This window comes from Gossypium arboreum, chromosome 5 (assembly GCF_025698485.1).
Source record: "Gossypium arboreum isolate Shixiya-1 chromosome 5, ASM2569848v2, whole genome shotgun sequence".
NCBI lineage: Eukaryota > Viridiplantae > Streptophyta > Magnoliopsida > Malvales > Malvaceae > Gossypium > Gossypium arboreum.
The window spans coordinates 17,681,975-17,699,311 of record NC_069074.1 but is presented as its reverse complement, the minus strand read 5'-3'; the positions used below and the strand labels follow the sequence as shown (position 1 = coordinate 17,699,311).

Below are 17,337 nucleotides of genomic sequence, written 5' to 3'. Positions count from 1 at the left end.
TCGAAATCGCTCGACAACATCCAAGGTAAGTTCTTGAGTAATAGAGCTTAAATTCTGAATTTATTAGATCATGTTTAAAGCAAATCAAAATCATGCTCTTTGTGTGTGGCTATTGAGCCTAAGTTGCAAGTGTGAAGAGTGCCTTGTGTTTGAGTGTTGCTAATGAAAATGAAATACGAATGTGTCATGATTTATTGATAATTGTGCTCGGTTATTCGAATGATGTCCGGGCTAAGTCCCGAAGGCTTTGTGCTAAGTGACTATATCCGGACTAGGATCCGAAGGCATTCGTGCGAGATAATAAATCCGGGCTAAGCCCGAAGGCATTTGTGCAAGTTACTAAACCCGGGTTAAGTCCCGAAGGCATTCGTGCGAGTCACTATAACCGGGCTTCGTCCTGAAGGCATTTGAGCGAGTCGTTATATCCGGTTAAATTTCGAAGGTACGTGATTCGAGAATAAGCGATCTTGCTGTAAAATTTCAGTTAATACGCTTGAAAAATTCCAGCAATGAGGTATGTTCATATGTGCTTGAATTAGTTGATTCCCTTCGAATAATATTCGCTCAGTCGAGTAATGAGTTTCCGGTATTTGGCTAAGATGATCCCTTATGTATGAACATAGGGGTTGGAATGTGAAATGAGTATGATATTGAGAATTTGTGCATATGAAATTATCCGTTAGCTTTATGAATGCTATGCTTTTGTTGTGCTAGAATCTCTTGCTCAAACTTACTAAGCATAAATTGCTTACTCCGTTTTCTCTGTTTCTCTGTTTTATAGATTTTGCTCGTTAACTATCGGATTCGGGATCTTCGAAGTCGAAGTCATCCACACTATCAAAGCCCCCATTTTGGTACACTTTTGGTTGAACTTTGAAATGGCATGTATAGGACTACCCTTTTGTTGAAGGTCATGTACCTTTCGGTTTTGTGTAAACTTGGATGGCCATGCGAAAATGGCTTATATACGTTTTTAGCATAGTACCATAATCGTTTGTATGTTGATCATTATGAGGTATGGAATTGTTTTGAAACGATTAGCCATTGGAATGGTTAATCATGATCACACCTTGTGCTATGTATGCAAAAAGGGCCAATTGAATCATGGAAATCATGAAATAGGTAAAGCCTACCTTAAAGGCAGATGCTGACAGCAGCAGTGATGTGGATGTAAAAAATCACTAAAAATAGTAGGAATGGTATTAAATAGTGAATAAATTATGTAAATGAACTTTGATGAATCTACTTTCATATGGAAGAAACGAAACGGTCATATGAGTTATATGTTAAGAGACATTAAAATTCTCGTAAAACAGGGCCAGAACGGTTTCTGGATCCCCTGTTCCGACTTTGGAAATTCATTGTAAATTAACCAGAGATAATTCGGAGTCATGCCATATATGTATAGATTCCTCTCTGAGTCTAGTTTCTATAGAAACAAACGTAATCAGTATTAAAGCCCTGTACAAGGAGATATTAAATTTGTAAAGCACGAAGGTCAGTGTAGTCGAACCCTGGAATAGGGGAGACTTTAACTAATAAACTGTACTAATTGGCTCGACCAAAAATTATAGAAAAAAATATGTTGATGGACTTATGAGTCTAGTTTTAGGGAAAATTTACGAAACTGATTTTAGAGCTTTAAAACTCAAGATATGATTTTTAAGGCGACAGTGATGCAGCAACCAGCTAGTCTGGAAAAATTTTTTTATGGACTATGAAACAATTAAGTTAAGTCTGTGTACACCTTGTGTTCGATTCCGGTAACAAACTCGGGTACGGGGTGTTACAGTGCACACGGTCGCGTCCCACGCCCGTGTGCTAGGTTCTTCGCTTCTCCCACGCTCGTGTGTCCGAACACACGACCGTGTGCCTTGCCCTTGTGGCTCCCTAACTTATTTAAAATTTGAAAAATTAGCTCCAGTTTTCACACGGCCTAGGACACTCCCGTGTGTCCAGGCCGTGTGCGTCACACGGGCGTGTCACACGGCCGTGTGGTTCAGGTTAATGACCGTGTGGCTCGATATTTGGGGATTTTGTACCCCTGTTTCCACACGGCCAAGGACACGTCTGTGTGGGCCACTGTACCTGCACAAAAACATTAAAAATAGTAAAAATGAACTAGTTAATGGTGTTAGTGCTCGGGTTGCCTCCAGAGAAGCGCTTATTTAGAGTCTAAGCTTGACTTACCTCTCTGTTGCGTGGTCATGGTGGTTCGAGGAGTTTGCACTCCTCATTCCTGCTATCAATCTTATCAAAATAAGATTTTAGATGAGTACTATTTACCTTAAAAGTGCCGAATTTGGAATGAGTTACCTCGACTGTACCGTTTGGGAAAATGTTAAGTACCATAAAAGGGATTACTCTATTAGGTTCAGAAGTGGCAATACGAGGGTCTGCTGCATCTAATAGTACTTTGTCTCCAACCTTAAGTTGATTTGATAAAACATTGAGTCCATTATGGCGTGGTTTTGGTTTATCGTGTGTTCTCGGTTTCTGTGTCCGCCATTCATCTAGTTCCTCGATCTGTAGCCTTTGCTCTTCATAGATAGGTCCTTTGTTGTTACTTGAACATGGCTCATTTATGCTCTTCGAACGTGTTTCCTGCAAAGAAGGTTGCACTACATGATCAGTATTAGTAGCATGATTTATACAACCACGCTCAATATTCAATGTGTTACTCGAATTATGAACTTGAAGAGTGATTGTTTCATCACCTACACGAAGTGTGAGTTTACCTATACCAACATCAATAATAGTTCTAGTAGTTTGTAATACCCCGAAAATTTTTACAGTAAAATATTATCCGTGATATAGTAAAATAAGGAAATAAAGTGATAAAAAGGGAAATTTTGAGTTATGTCAATATTGGGAAGTATATTATGATATATTAATTCAAGAAAGGACTAAATTGTAAAAGTGAGAAAAGTTTTGTTGCACAAGAATAAATACTCAAAATTTGAGGGGTTAAAGTGTAAGTATGAAAAAGTTGAAGGATCAATAGTGTAAATATTTTAAGGGTGGAATGATCTAGAAACTAAGGAAAATGGATGAATTAGGACCAAATTGAATAGATGAAGAACTATGAGGGACTAAATTTTAATTTTACCAAATTAAATGATGACTCAAGGATGGAATTTTAAAAGATAACAGAGGGAAAAATGGTCAATTGGAAGAAAGAGAAATCTAGAAAGTAATAATGATGCTAGAGATATTTTGATATTTTATAATTATTTAATTAGATAAATATTATTTTATTAATATTTTAATAAGATATTTTATTATTATTTTATTAGTATATAAAGAAAGAAAGATGAGGAATTCTCATCCATCTTTCCCATGCACTAACGTGAGAGGAAGAGAGAAAGAAAGAAAGTTTTGCTTTCTTTACAATTTGGTCCTTTTACCAAAAATTTACCATTTTCACCCAAAAATCAAAAGAATTTCCATAACTACCAAGAGAGAAAAATGTTAAGGAGATTATGGGAAGTTAGAATATCAATTTGGATTCAAGAAATGGAAGCTGAAGGAGAGAGAAAATCAAGATGAAGATTGAAATCAATAGAATAAGGTAAGAACATCATAATTTCAATATATTTTTGAGTTTGATATTATTGAAAAAGCATGGGATTAATGTTAATGTAGAGTTTCCTTACATATGGTCCTATGTTCTTGATATGTTAGTGAAGATATATCAAGGGAAAATGATGAGAAATAGTGTAGAGAAAGAAAATAAGGGTGTTATAAACATGGTAAATAATATCTTGCACTAAAATAGTTTTGGACAGCAGCAGTAGTCTAACTTTTAAAAAACACCAAAAATTGTAGAAATTGAATTATAGGATGAATAAAATATGAACTTAAATATTATTGAGTCTAGCTTCTTATAGAAGAAATTATGAAAGCAATGGAATTGTAAATCATGAGATATAATAAATTTTGTGAGACAAGGTCAGAAATATTTTGGGTTCCCCTGTACTGACTTTGGAAAATCATAAAAAATTGAAGAAAAATAATTATGGGCTTAAATTTATATGTTTAGAATACTTAATGAGTATATTTTCAATAGAAACAAACAAGAACATCATTTTAATTCTGTACGAGGAGATAATTAATTTTTAGTGAAGAAGGGTCAGAACTGTCAGACAGCAGAATAGGGGTAAATTTAAAGAATAAACTGTACTTATTGGATAAACCAAAAAATTTGAAAATTTTATGGTAAAAATATATATGAGTCTAGTTTCATAGAAAATTATCATATTTTTATTTGGAGTTCTATAGCTCCAGATATAAATAATTTAGTGACTATGACACAGATGGACAGCTTGAATATTCATAAAATTAAATAAGAAAAATTATAGACAATGTTACTTACAAGTGTGTTATATACATTAAGGATGTGGAATGAAGAGGAGGAGGAGAAAAATATATATGAATATTCAGCTAGCATGGCTAATTTGCATGTTTTACTCTTAAGGACTAAATTGAATAAAAGTAAAACTTTAGGGGGTAATTTTGTAAAAATGCCAAAAATGTCCAAATTGAAGGGAATCAATTGTTTTATTATCTAAATTAATAAATTGAATGAAATTTTTAATTTAAGATCGGGTGAAAATTGGGAAAATAGTAAATTACCAAAATGCCCCTGAATCTTGATATTTCTGTAATTTCGCCAGGTAAGTTCATATAACTTGAATTATATTCTTAAATACTTGAAATGTATGTTATTGATGTGAATATGATTTAAATGTCCCTTGGATGAAAATTGATGAAACATTGATATATTTGATAAAAAGGGGAAGAAATCCCGATTGAACGAAAATGAATTGACGGTAAAAAGGATCTAGCCCGGACGGGTGATCCTATCCTGATATAGCCCTCCCGAGGAATACGTGTAAAATGGATTTAGCCTGGAATGGTAATCCTGACAATACTCTATGAGTTTATATTACGAGGATTTAGCTCGATGGTAATCCCATTTGTAAGGATGAGGTTCGCGGGAGTGTGGTTTCTGAAATGAAATGTGTAAGACCATGGTTGAAAGATACCATGGCAACATGATATAAAATGTGTAAGACCATGGTTGAAAGATACCATGGCAACATGACTGGAAATGAATAAGACCATGGTTGAAAGATACCATGGCAGCGTGACATGAAATGAATAAGACCACGGTTGAAAGATACCATGGCAACGTGACATGAAATGAATAAGACCATGGTTGAAAGATACCATGGCAACATGACAGAAAATGAGTAAGACCATAGTTGAAAGACACTATGGCATCATGTCAAAGATAAATAAGACCGTGGATGGGAGGCACTATGACATCTATTGAACAATTGATTTTCAGGTAATATGTATCAGATGACGAATGGTTATATGAAATGGTTGTGTGAAATGTTTACAAGAATTGGTCATATGGAAATATATGTACAAAATAGTTGTATAAAATAATTATGAAGATAGATAAACGAAATAAGTATAAGTATATGAAATATAATTTATGTTAAGTTTGATATAAACTATTAGGAATAAATATACATAAAATATATGGAAAAGATGGAGCATGAAATATTGATATAATGAAATGAATGATATATACTTATGAAGAAACGGTAAAAGCATGATATGTTTCAGGACATGTACATATATGATTATCTTTGATATGTTGATACAAGGAAATTATGTTAGTAAAGACAATTATTAAACTCAAGTGTGACATGTCGAGAAAATAAGTATATAAATGTTGAATTTATATGAAATATGTACTAGTGTACTAACTATGTTGCTGTTTGATGCCTATACAAGTGCCAAGCTGTTGATTGAATGGTAATATATTTATTTATATGATGCATTAAATCGGTAAGTATTTAATTGAATTTTTTTAGGTGATCTGCAAATTCTAGTAATGCTTCGAAACCCTATTTTGACGGATGATACGGGTTAGGGGTGTTACACAGTTGCTAAAAAGGGTCGTCCTAAAATCAAAGGCACATCACTATCCTCTTCCATGTCTAGAACAAAAAAATCATTTGGGAATATAAATTTATCGATTTTGACAAGTACGTCTTCAATGATACCCCTAGGAAATCTAATGGTTTTATTTGCTAACTGAATGCTCATCCTAGTTTGTTTGGGTTTCCAAAGACCTAGTTGTTTAAACATTTTATAGGGCATGACATTAATGCTCACCCCTAAATCTGCCAATGCATTATTAACATCTAAACTACCAATTAAACAAGGAATTGTAAAACTCTCTAGATCTTTCAATTTGTTGGGTAGCTTATTCTGTAGAATGGCTGAGCAAACTGCGCTTAACTCCACATGCGACGTATCATCCAACTTCCGCTTATTTGCTAAAAGCTCCTTTAAAAATTTAATTGCATTTGGCATCTACGAAAGAGCTTCAATAAACGGTAAGTTAATATGTAATTTCTTTAATAACTTAAGGAATTTACCAAATTGTTCTTCTGTGTGGTCTTTCCTTGTCGCATTGGGATATGGTATACGAGGTTTATATTCTTTACTTACCGATTTTTTCTCACTGTGGTCTACCTCATCTTTACCTTTACTTACCACAGATCTGTGTTTCGGTTTAGGTTCAGGTTCAACTAACCCTTTTTCATCTCGAACAGTAATTGCATTAAGCTGCTTCCTTGGGTTATTTTCAATATTACTCAGCGAGCTACCTTGTGGTCGTTTGGAAATTATCTTTGCCAACTGGCCTATTTGATTCTCAAGACCTTGAATTGATGCTTACTGATTTTTAAGAGTTGTCTCGATGTTTTGGAAACGTGTTTCAGATACCGCTATGAATTTCGTTAGCATCTCCTCAAGGTTCAGTTTCTTTTCCTACTGGTAAGGTGGTTGTTGATAACCTGGAGGATGTTATGGCCTTTGATTTCCTTGACCACCCCACAAGAAATTGGGATGGTTCATCCAACCTGCATTATAAGTGTTACTATACGGGTTATTTTGAGGTCTAGAGTTATTACCCATATAGTGGACTTATTCCTCCTCGGTGCCAGGATTGAAGGGTGGATAATCTGGGTTGTGAATTCCTCCATTTGAATCACACCTCATCACTGGATGTACCTGAGTAGAACCATATAAACCATCAATCTTTTTATTTAAAAGTTCTACCTGATTTGATAGCGTAGTGACCGCGTCAAGGTTGAAAACACCAGTTGCTTTTGTCGGCTTTGTTCTTATGACTTGCCACTGATAGTTATTCAGTGACATCTCTTCAATAAAATCATAATCCTCTTCAGGTGTTTTGTTGTTTAAAGTTCTACCGGCGACTGCGTCGATAAGTTGCCTTGTTGAAGGGTTCACACCATTGTAAAAAGTTTGAACCTATAGCCATAAAGGTAACCCATGGTGAGGGCACCTTCGCAGTATGTCCTTGTAACTCTCCCATGCATCATAAAGTGTTTCTAAATCCATCTGCACAAAAGAAGAAATATTATTCCTTAATTTAGCCGTTTTAGCCGGTGGAAAATATTTAAGTAAAAAATTTTCGGTCATTTGTTCCCAAGTAGTGATTGACCCTCATGGTAACAAGTTTAACCACTATTTAGCTTTGTTCCTTAATGAGAATGGAAACAACCGAAGGCAAATGGCATCGCCAGAAACGCCGTTGACCTTAAAAGTGTCGTAGAATTCCAGAAAATTTGCTAAATGAGTATTGGGATCCTCGTCCTACAAACCATCAAACTGAACAAACTCTTGTATCATTTGAATTGTTGTAACACCCATTTCATGTCTATTTTTTTCCAGCAATTAACCAATGGTCTAATTGCCATTTAAGGACCCTCAATTTAAAATTTCATAGCAATTGGACACCTCTAGTATGTAGAACTCAACTTTTTCACTTTTTACGATTTAGTCCTTTTGACTAAATTAAGTGCCCGAATGTCAAAATTTTCGAATGAAATTTTCACGAAATTATTTCGTGAAATTATAGACCATAAAAATATAATAAAAATAAAATTTTCATCGTCAAATTTGTGGTCCCGAAACCACTGTTCCCACTAGGCCCAAAATCAGGGTGTTACAATTGTGTTAGGTTTCAGTTCAAAATTATTTGCAGCAACAGTAGGCCTAACTATACTCGATTCAGTTCCAGTTAAAGTGGGTTTAGCATAATCATACATAGTACGAGGAGCAGGATCTTGATTTACTGGGTTTGGAGCAACCACAAGAGGTAACAAATTATTTTGATTATCAGCCATCTCCTCGGTTGTGGTTTGAATATTGTCCTCTTGCCCTTCCTCTATGTATCGTAGGCTTCACCTTATTTCTCTTTGGTTTTTGCGAACTGTGCTTTCAATCTCACTATCAAAAAGTAGAGGTCCTGACAGGTTTTTTCTAGTCATAAACTATTAAAAACCTACCAGAAGTAAATAAAAGAAAATTTAGTGATGTAAAAAAAATTAAAATAAAAATTAAATTGCAATAAAATAAATGGCTAAAGTAATAAAAATTAAGTGTTCCTAATATCTTAGTCCCCGGCAACGGTGCCAAAAACTTGATGGTTGTAAAACTAACTAATAATTCGACTTAAGGCAAGCGCACCTCTGGAACAGTAATACAGTTATGCTGAGACCGGAATATCCTATCCACGAGGACTAAAAGTAATAGTAGTTACTCTCTTTTTAGTATCTAACCTAAGAATTTAAGGTTGTTTTTAAGCTAAACTAATTTTCTAATTTATCTAAGATCACGACAGAGGCGAAAGTTGGAAAATACTTTAGGAAAACCAATTGAGAAGACAATGCCCAAGAAAGAATCCACCTAGAATCACTTATTACCTTTGACTTAGACGATTTATTCACTTGACTTATTCCGTAAAAATCCCTAATTTATGTTAATATCTCTCTCGAGATTAAGAACAACTAACTCTAGGTTGATTAATTGAAATCTCTTTCTAATTAAAACCCCTATTGTCGCATGAACTCGATCTGTGGATCCCCTTATTAGATTTGACTCTAATCTGGTAGATTTATGTCATCCTATCTCTAGGATTGCATTCAAGTCCACTTAATTATGAATGATCTACTCTCAAACAGGGGCTTTTGCTCCACTGAATAAGCACATCAAAAACCTAAATTAATATCCTGAAATATTAAAGCAAGAATTAAAACTCATAATAAAGAATAAGAACAAGTGTTTATCATATAAATCAAAGCATAATAAGATTCGTCATAAGGTACATCTCCCTTAGGTATTTAGGGAGTTTAGTTCATAATAGTAATAGAAAACATCTCAAAGTTTGGAAAACAACAAAACATAAAGAAAACCCAAGAACTTCTAGGAAATTGGATGGAAATATGCAGTCTTGATGTAGATCCTGGCTCCGATGTGATTCTGATGGCTAATCGCAAGTATTTTCTGCCTCTCTCTGTGTCCTCTCTAATCCTCTTCTAGGGTCTTTATATAGACTTTTGAATGCCCAAATTAGCCCAAAATAAGCCTTTTCTGAGTAGAACTAGACTTGGGCTCGACAGGGACACGGTCGTGTGCCACACCCGTGTTAAGGTGCTCAGGCCGTGTGCAATACTGAGTTGGTTCTTAGTCGACACGGCCATGACACATGGGCGTGTGGTCTACCCATGTGTCACACACGGGCATGTGGATGACCCGTGTGGAAGATTTTAGGCTGTGTGAAATATTGATTTAAGGCCAATTTGTCCGTTTTTGGCCTGTTTCTCTCTCCTTTTGCTATCCTAGCTCTCCTGAGTATAAAAACATGAAATTAAAGGATTAGGAGCATCGAATTCACTAAAACCAAGGAGGAATCATTCATAAATATGCCAAGCATGGGGTAAAAATATGTACAAATTACGGTTTATCAGTGGGGATATTTGATAAACCGTAATATATACATATTTTTACCCCATGCTTGGCATATTTATGGATGATTTTTCCTTAGTTTTATTGAATTCGATTCTCCTAATCTTTTAAATTCATGTCTTACACTTAGGTGAGCATAGGAAGGCGAAAAGAGCAAGAAACGGGCCGAAATCAGACAAAGTGGGCCTAATTCAACGTGGCACACAACCTAGGCACTTCAACACGGGTGATCCACACGCCCGTGTGTGACACATAGGTAGACCACACACCTGTGTGTCATGGCCGTGTTGACATTAAATGAAGTCAGAATTGCACACGGCCTGAGCACCTTCACACAGGCGTGGCACACGATCGTGTCCTTATCGAGCCTAAGTCTAATTCTACTTGAAAAAGGCTAATTTTGGGCTAATTTGGACATTCTAACGTCTATATAAACACCCTAGAATAGGATTAAAGAGACACGCAGAGTTGAAGGCAGAAAATACTCAAGGACAACCATCAGAATCACCTCAGAGGTAGGATCTACATCAAGACTGAAGATTTCCATCCAATTTCTGTAATACCCCATACCCGTACCTGAGACCGAGATAGGATATGAGGCATTACCGAAATTTTCAGAATAATTTCAATTAATTTATATTATTTAGTATTCATTTTCATGTTTCATGTAACATCCTTTTCATATATTCAATTCAAAATATCATATAAAATACGATACAATACTTAAATTTTCATATTTACATGCTCATTCAGGGTATCCGAACCTACCTGACTAAATTGCAGAAATACCAAGATTTAGAGGCATATTGGTAATTTACCATTTTCCCAAATTTCACCCAATCTTAAATTGATAATTTCATTCAATTTATTAATTTAGATAATAAAACAATTTATTCCCTTCAATTTAGTCATTTTTGACATTTTTACAAAATTGCCCCTTGAAGTTTTACTTTTATTCAATTTAGTCCATGAGCTTAAAACATGCAAATTAGCCATGCTAACTGAATATTCATATATATTTTTCCTCCTCCTCCTCTCCATTCCACATCCTTAATGTATATAACATTCTTGTAAGTATGATTTCACAATTTACTTATTAATGCTCATATCAATCTGTTCACACGAGTCATAGTCACTCAATTATTTATAATTCGAGCTACAGAGCTCAAAATTAAGATCCTTAAATTTTACCTAAAACTAGACTCACATATAATTCCACCATAAAATTTTAAGAATTTTTGGTTTAGCCAATTAGTACAGTTTATTCATTTAAGTTTCCCCTGTTTCACTATCCAATAGTTCTGACCTCTCTTCACTAAAAATTAATTATATCACAGTACAAAACTTGGATAATGTTTCCATTGATTTTTATTGAAAATAGACTCATTAAGGATTCTAAGCATATAAATTTGAGACTCTAATTAATTTTCTCCAATTTTTTTTGATTTTCCAACGTCAAAATAGGGGAACCCGAATTCATTCTAATATTGTCTCACAAAATTCATTATATCTCATAATTTACAAATCCATTGCTTACACCGTTTCTTCTATGAAAAACTAGACTCAATAAGCTTTAATTTCATATTTTATTCATCTTCTAATTTGATTTATACAATTTATGGTGATTTTTCAAAGTTAGTCTACTTCTGCTGTCCAATATTGTTTTAGTTCAAGATGTTTATTGCCATTTTTCCTCTAAATTTCAAAGGTCATACAATTCAGTCCTTGCTCAATTAGCCCATCTATTAAGCTAATTTTTCTCAATTAACATTTTATTCCATCATTCTAAACTATTACACAATCTTTGAAAATCAGAATTTTAACACTAAACCTTAATTCACAACTTTTTCACAATTAGGTCCTAAAATCAATTTCTATTGAAATTACTTGATAAAATCATCAAAAAAACAAAATCAAAGCTTAAAATTCATTTTATTTCATCATAAACAGCTAACACTTATCAATGATAGCTTTTAATTTTGTTCATAAAATAAAAAACTAATGAATTAAACACTTGGACCTAATTGTAAAAGTCACAAAAACATAAAAATCTCAAAGAAAAGGGTAAGAATTGAACTCACATATGTCAAAGTATGAAAAACCAGCAGCTTTCAGACCTCCCATGCCGTTTTTTCTGAAGAAAAATGATGATATCTCTAGATTTTTCAAATTTGTCTTGTTTTATATGTTTAATTTGCAAAATTTCCCATTTTGCCCTTGTTTCTCCTTGTCTTTTTTGCTGATTTTCTTGCCCAACCGTCCAGCCAATACAATTTGGGTCCAATTACCTTATAAATCCCTCCTTTTTAATCACTTAAACTATTTAATCACAATTTAATAAATTTTGCACTATTTTCAATGTAGTCCTTTGTAATTAATTGACTAACCAAACGTTAAAATTTTCTAGCGAAACTTTAATACTAACTTAATAACACTCCATAAATATTTATAAAAATATTTATGGCTCGGTTTATAAATCCGAGGTCTCGATACCTCGTTTTCAGCCAAATTTACCTGATTAATTTTTTTAAAATCGCAAAATTCACTAATTAAAAATAATTCTTTTAAGTTTGCGCTTGGCCTATAATTATTATTTGTTAAAATTTCTAAACTTACTCGTCGGATTTAGTGATCTCGAATCACTTGCTTTAAACCTGCTTAAAAAAATTTGTATTACAATTTCCTAGAAGTTCTTTGGGTTTCTTTATGCTTTGTTGTTTTCTAAATTTTGAGATGTTTTCCATTATTATTATGAACTAAACTCCCTAAATACCTAAGGGAGATAAAACCTAAGACGAATCTTATTATTATTTGAGTTATATGATAAATACTTGTTCTTATTTTTTATTGTGAATTTAACCCTTGCTTTAATATTCCAAGATATTAATTCAGGTTTTTGATGTGCTTATTCAGTGGAGAAAAAGTCCCTGTTTAAGAGTAGATCATTCATAATTAAGCGGAGTTGCATGCAATCCTAGAAATAAGACGACATAAATCTGTCGAATTAGAGTCAAATCTAATAAGGGAATCCATAGATCAAGTTATTGCGACAATAGGGATTTTAATTAGAAAGAGATTTCAATTAATCAACCTAGAGTCATTTGTTCTTAGTCTCGAGAGAGATATTAACATTAATCAGGGATTTCTACGGATTAAGTCAAGTGAAAAAATCGTCTAACTCAAAGGTAATAAGTGAAGTCTAGGTGGATTCTTCCTTGGGTATTATCTTTTCTATCGGTTTTCTAAAAAGTATTTTCCAACTTTAATCTCTGTCGTAATCTTAGTTAATTAGATAATTAGTTTTAATTTAAAAAACATTCTTTAATTCTTAGGCTAGATAATAAAAAGATAGTAATTACTAGTACTTTTAGTCCTCGTGGATACGATATTTCCAGTCTTACCATAACTATACTACTGTTCGAACCTTAGTCAAATTTTTAGTTAGTTTTACGACCATCATAGAGACACCAGCGTGTGCTTCAGCTGTGTGTGACACACGGCCTGGCACATGGGTATGTGGTCTGGCCGTGTGTCCCTTGTACATTGAAATTTCAAAACAAAATGCCCAGGTGTTTGCACACGGCCTAGCACACGAGCATGTGGTTGGCCGTGTGACACAAGTAAGAAAGTTACACGGGTAAGGACAAAGGCTGGGGCATGACCGTGTGTCCCACATCGAATGCCCACATGGCCTATGACATGGGCGTGTCTTCTGGCCGTGTGAGCCACACGATTTAGCCATACGGGCGTGTGTTCCTTGTTTCTAAGAAAATTTTTGACATTTTGCAAAAAATTCTTGAAGTCTCTGGTCCAATCTCGATTTACTTTTAACGCCTATTTTGGGCTTTGAGGGCCCATATAAGAGACCATATAAGTGTTATATGAATGAGTTATAATATATGTATTAAAGATTATGAAATGTTCGTAATTAATCTGTAAAGTCTGGTAATGCTTTATAACCTTGTTCCGAAAATGGATATGGGTTAGGGGTGTTACATTATCAGTGGCCATTGCAGTCAAGCACTTCTATTAACTGTTGTTTTATTTAGCAATCGACAATTGTAAGTAGCAATAAAAATCAACAATGACCACATACTCAGTTATCATATTTCATCGATATTCATCACATGGCATTGTCAAGCATAACATTTAATAATATATTACAATTTTAACCAACATCATAGCATAGCATAGCTTCATATAAGTCACTCTCAATTCATCATATCCAAGTAGCATATATATGTATATCATCAAGTTATCAACCTAGTTTCTTAAGCCTAAAAAATTTATGAAAGAAAAACAAATTATATTAGCACAACTCGTTAATATTATCCGTTGATTGCTTTCACCTTTCTTTATATATATATATATATATATATATATATATATATATATATATATATATATATATTTAGCTACATACGATAATTCAATTATTGAAACAAGTTAGTTTCACCTATTCAAATAAAAAAATCATTAAAACAAGCATAAATGTACTTTCTCAACTTAATCCTTTTGTGTCCTAATGTCTGATTTTTCGTGTAACTCAAAGATCTCTAGTTTGAATCAAAATCCAACTATATATATGTATGTATATGTATATACATATTGTAGGGACTTTAAACTATCTAAAAACATTATTTTTATTCAAAGATCTCATCTTTTTCTCTCGAAGCTTCATTAAATTCAACCATGGTCATGAAAACTAACCTTGATAAAACTTTATTCCACCACAACCCACTATCTTCTAAGCTCATTTGTTTCATAATTCAAGCTCAACAACAACACTAAATATACATAATGAAGGTGTAACACCCCCAACCCGTATCCCTCATTGGAACTGGGTTACGGAGCATTACCGAAGTTTGCAGGTCAAACAGACATAAATTTCAAACATTTAATATGATCAAAACAAGTCATCAATGCATCATTTTAATCCAAATTATAAACATACCAAATCCAAATCAATTTGCCTAGTTCCTAAGCACTTAAACATAGAATTAAATTCACATGCACCTATCTAGATTTAGTTCAATTTATCATTCTATAATATGGCTTCAAAAACAAACACATATTTATATGTACAAAACCAACCAAAATTAAACATATAACCTCATTTACAATCAAACCACAAAATAACTATTATTTAAACACCCTCGGTACATGCCGGCACAAAGGATAAACGTCACCACATTTGAGTTCGGGATCGTTATTGGATGCTGAATCAGCGATCAAAACTAAGTACCTAACCTGCGCACGGGAAACAAAACCATACGCTGAGTAAAACTCAGTGGTATTTCTATAATCCGAATATTTAAAGACAAAAGATAATAAAATAGGCACAATTAAATATTAAGCACAATTGAATATTTAAAATTCACATTTATTTATACAATAGCATTAACCATTCAATATTCATTTCATAATGATATTATTCATACCATACTCAATTCTCATTATTTGCCATAAAATAGCTTCTCACAATATGATACACATTTCACTTAAACAACAATAATGTTCATTCCATGTCCAATTCATGAATACACAATTCATGTGTCTCAATCCATATTTCAATTTACAATCCCATTTTCATTTCACATATAATATCATCCAACATCGATCATGGTGTCATTTTATTTAATTACCCCTATTAACACGAGTCAGACTCAGACGGATACACAGATCCAACCAAAACACACCAGATTGGCACCTAGTGCCTCATTGGATAATTCGAAGTATTAAATTGACACCCAATGTCTCATCAGCTAAACCGAAGTAAATTGGCAACCAGTGCCTCATCGAATTAATCTGAAGTAATAATTTTGACACCTAGTGTCTCATCGACTCGAAGTCGAAGAAATCCCTAAGCTCTTCCAATCCTATGGCATGCCATCGATATTCGACTCAGCCCGATACAATTAATAGGCTTTCAGTTCACTTTTCATGTAATACCCTGAAAATTTTTACAGTAAGATATTATCCTTGATATAGTAAAATAAGGAAATAAAGTGACAAAAAGGGAAATTTTGAGTTATGTCAATATTGAAAAGTATATTATGATATATTAATTCAAGAAAGGACTAAATTGTAAAAGTGAGAAAAGTTTTGTTGCATAAGAGTAAATATTCATAATTTGAAGGGTTAAAGTGTAAATATGAAAAAGTTGAAGGACCAATAGTGTAAATAATTTAAGAGTGGAATGATCTAGAAACTAAGGAAAATGGATGAATTAGGACCAAATTAAATAGATGAAGAACTATGAGGGACTAAATTGCAATTTTACCAAATTAAATGATGACTCAAGGATGAAATTTTAAAAGATAATGAAGGGCAAATGGTCAATTGGAAGAGAGAGAAATCGAGAAAGTAAAAATGATGCTAGAGATATTTTGATATTTTATAATTATTTAATTAGATAAATATTATTTTATTAATACTTTAATAAGATATTTTATTATTATTTTATTAGTATATAAAGAAAGAAAGATGAGAAATTCTCATCCATATTTTCCCATGCACTAACATGAGAGAAAGAGAGGAAGAAAGAAAGTTTTGCTTTCTTTACAATTTGGTCCTTTTACCAAAAATTCACCATTTTCACCCAAAAATCAAATGAATTTCCATAGCTGCCAAGAGACAAAAATGTTAAGGAGAGCATGGAGAGTTAGAATATCAAGTTGGATTCAAGAAATAGAAGCTGAAGGAGAGAGAAAATCAAGTTAAAGATTAGTATCAATAGAACAAGATGAGTATATCAAGATTTCAATATGTTTTTAAGTTTGTTATTATTGACAAAGCATGGAAATAATGTTATAGTAGAGTTTTCTTACATAAGGTCCTATATTTTTGATATGTTAGTGAAGAGAAAATAAGAGAAAGTGATGAGAAATGGTGTAGAAAAAGAAAATAAGGGTGTTATAACATGGTAATTAATAGCTTGCACAAAAGCAGTTTGGACAATGAAGAAGAGACTAACTTTGAAAAATCACCATAAATTGTAGAAATCTAATTATAAGATGAAAAAAAATATGGAATTAAATCTTATTGAGTATAGTTTCTCATATAAGAAATAGTGTAAGCAATGGATTTGTAAATTTTTAGATATAATTAATTTTGTGAGACAAGGTCAGAATGAATTTGGGTTCCCCTGTTCTAACTTTGAAAAATCATAAAAAATTGAATAAAAATAATTAGGGGATTAAATTTATATTTATAAAATCATGAATGAGTATATTTTTAATAGAAGCAAATAATAACATCATTTGAATCCTGTATGAGGAGATAATTAATTTTTCATGAAGAGGGGTCAGAACTGTCAGATAGCAGAATAGGGGTAACTTTAAAGAATAAACTATACTTATTTGCTAAACCAAAAATTCTGAAATTTTTATGGTAAGAATATATATGAGTCTAGATTCAGGGAAGATTATCTGATATTAATTTGGAGTTATATAGATCTAGATATAAATAATTTAGTGA

At 33.0% G+C, this 17,337-nt stretch overlaps 1 non-coding gene across 1 annotated transcript; it reads left to right on the top strand.

The window, feature by feature from the left end:
* The first annotated feature begins 7,375 nt into the window (after positions 1–7,375).
* On the top strand, positions 7,376–7,482 carry LOC128293362 (small nucleolar RNA R71). Its single transcript, XR_008283546.1, has one exon. It is a non-coding gene; the product is annotated as a small nucleolar RNA R71 (small nucleolar RNA).
* The last annotated feature ends 9,855 nt before the right edge of the window (positions 7,483–17,337 follow it).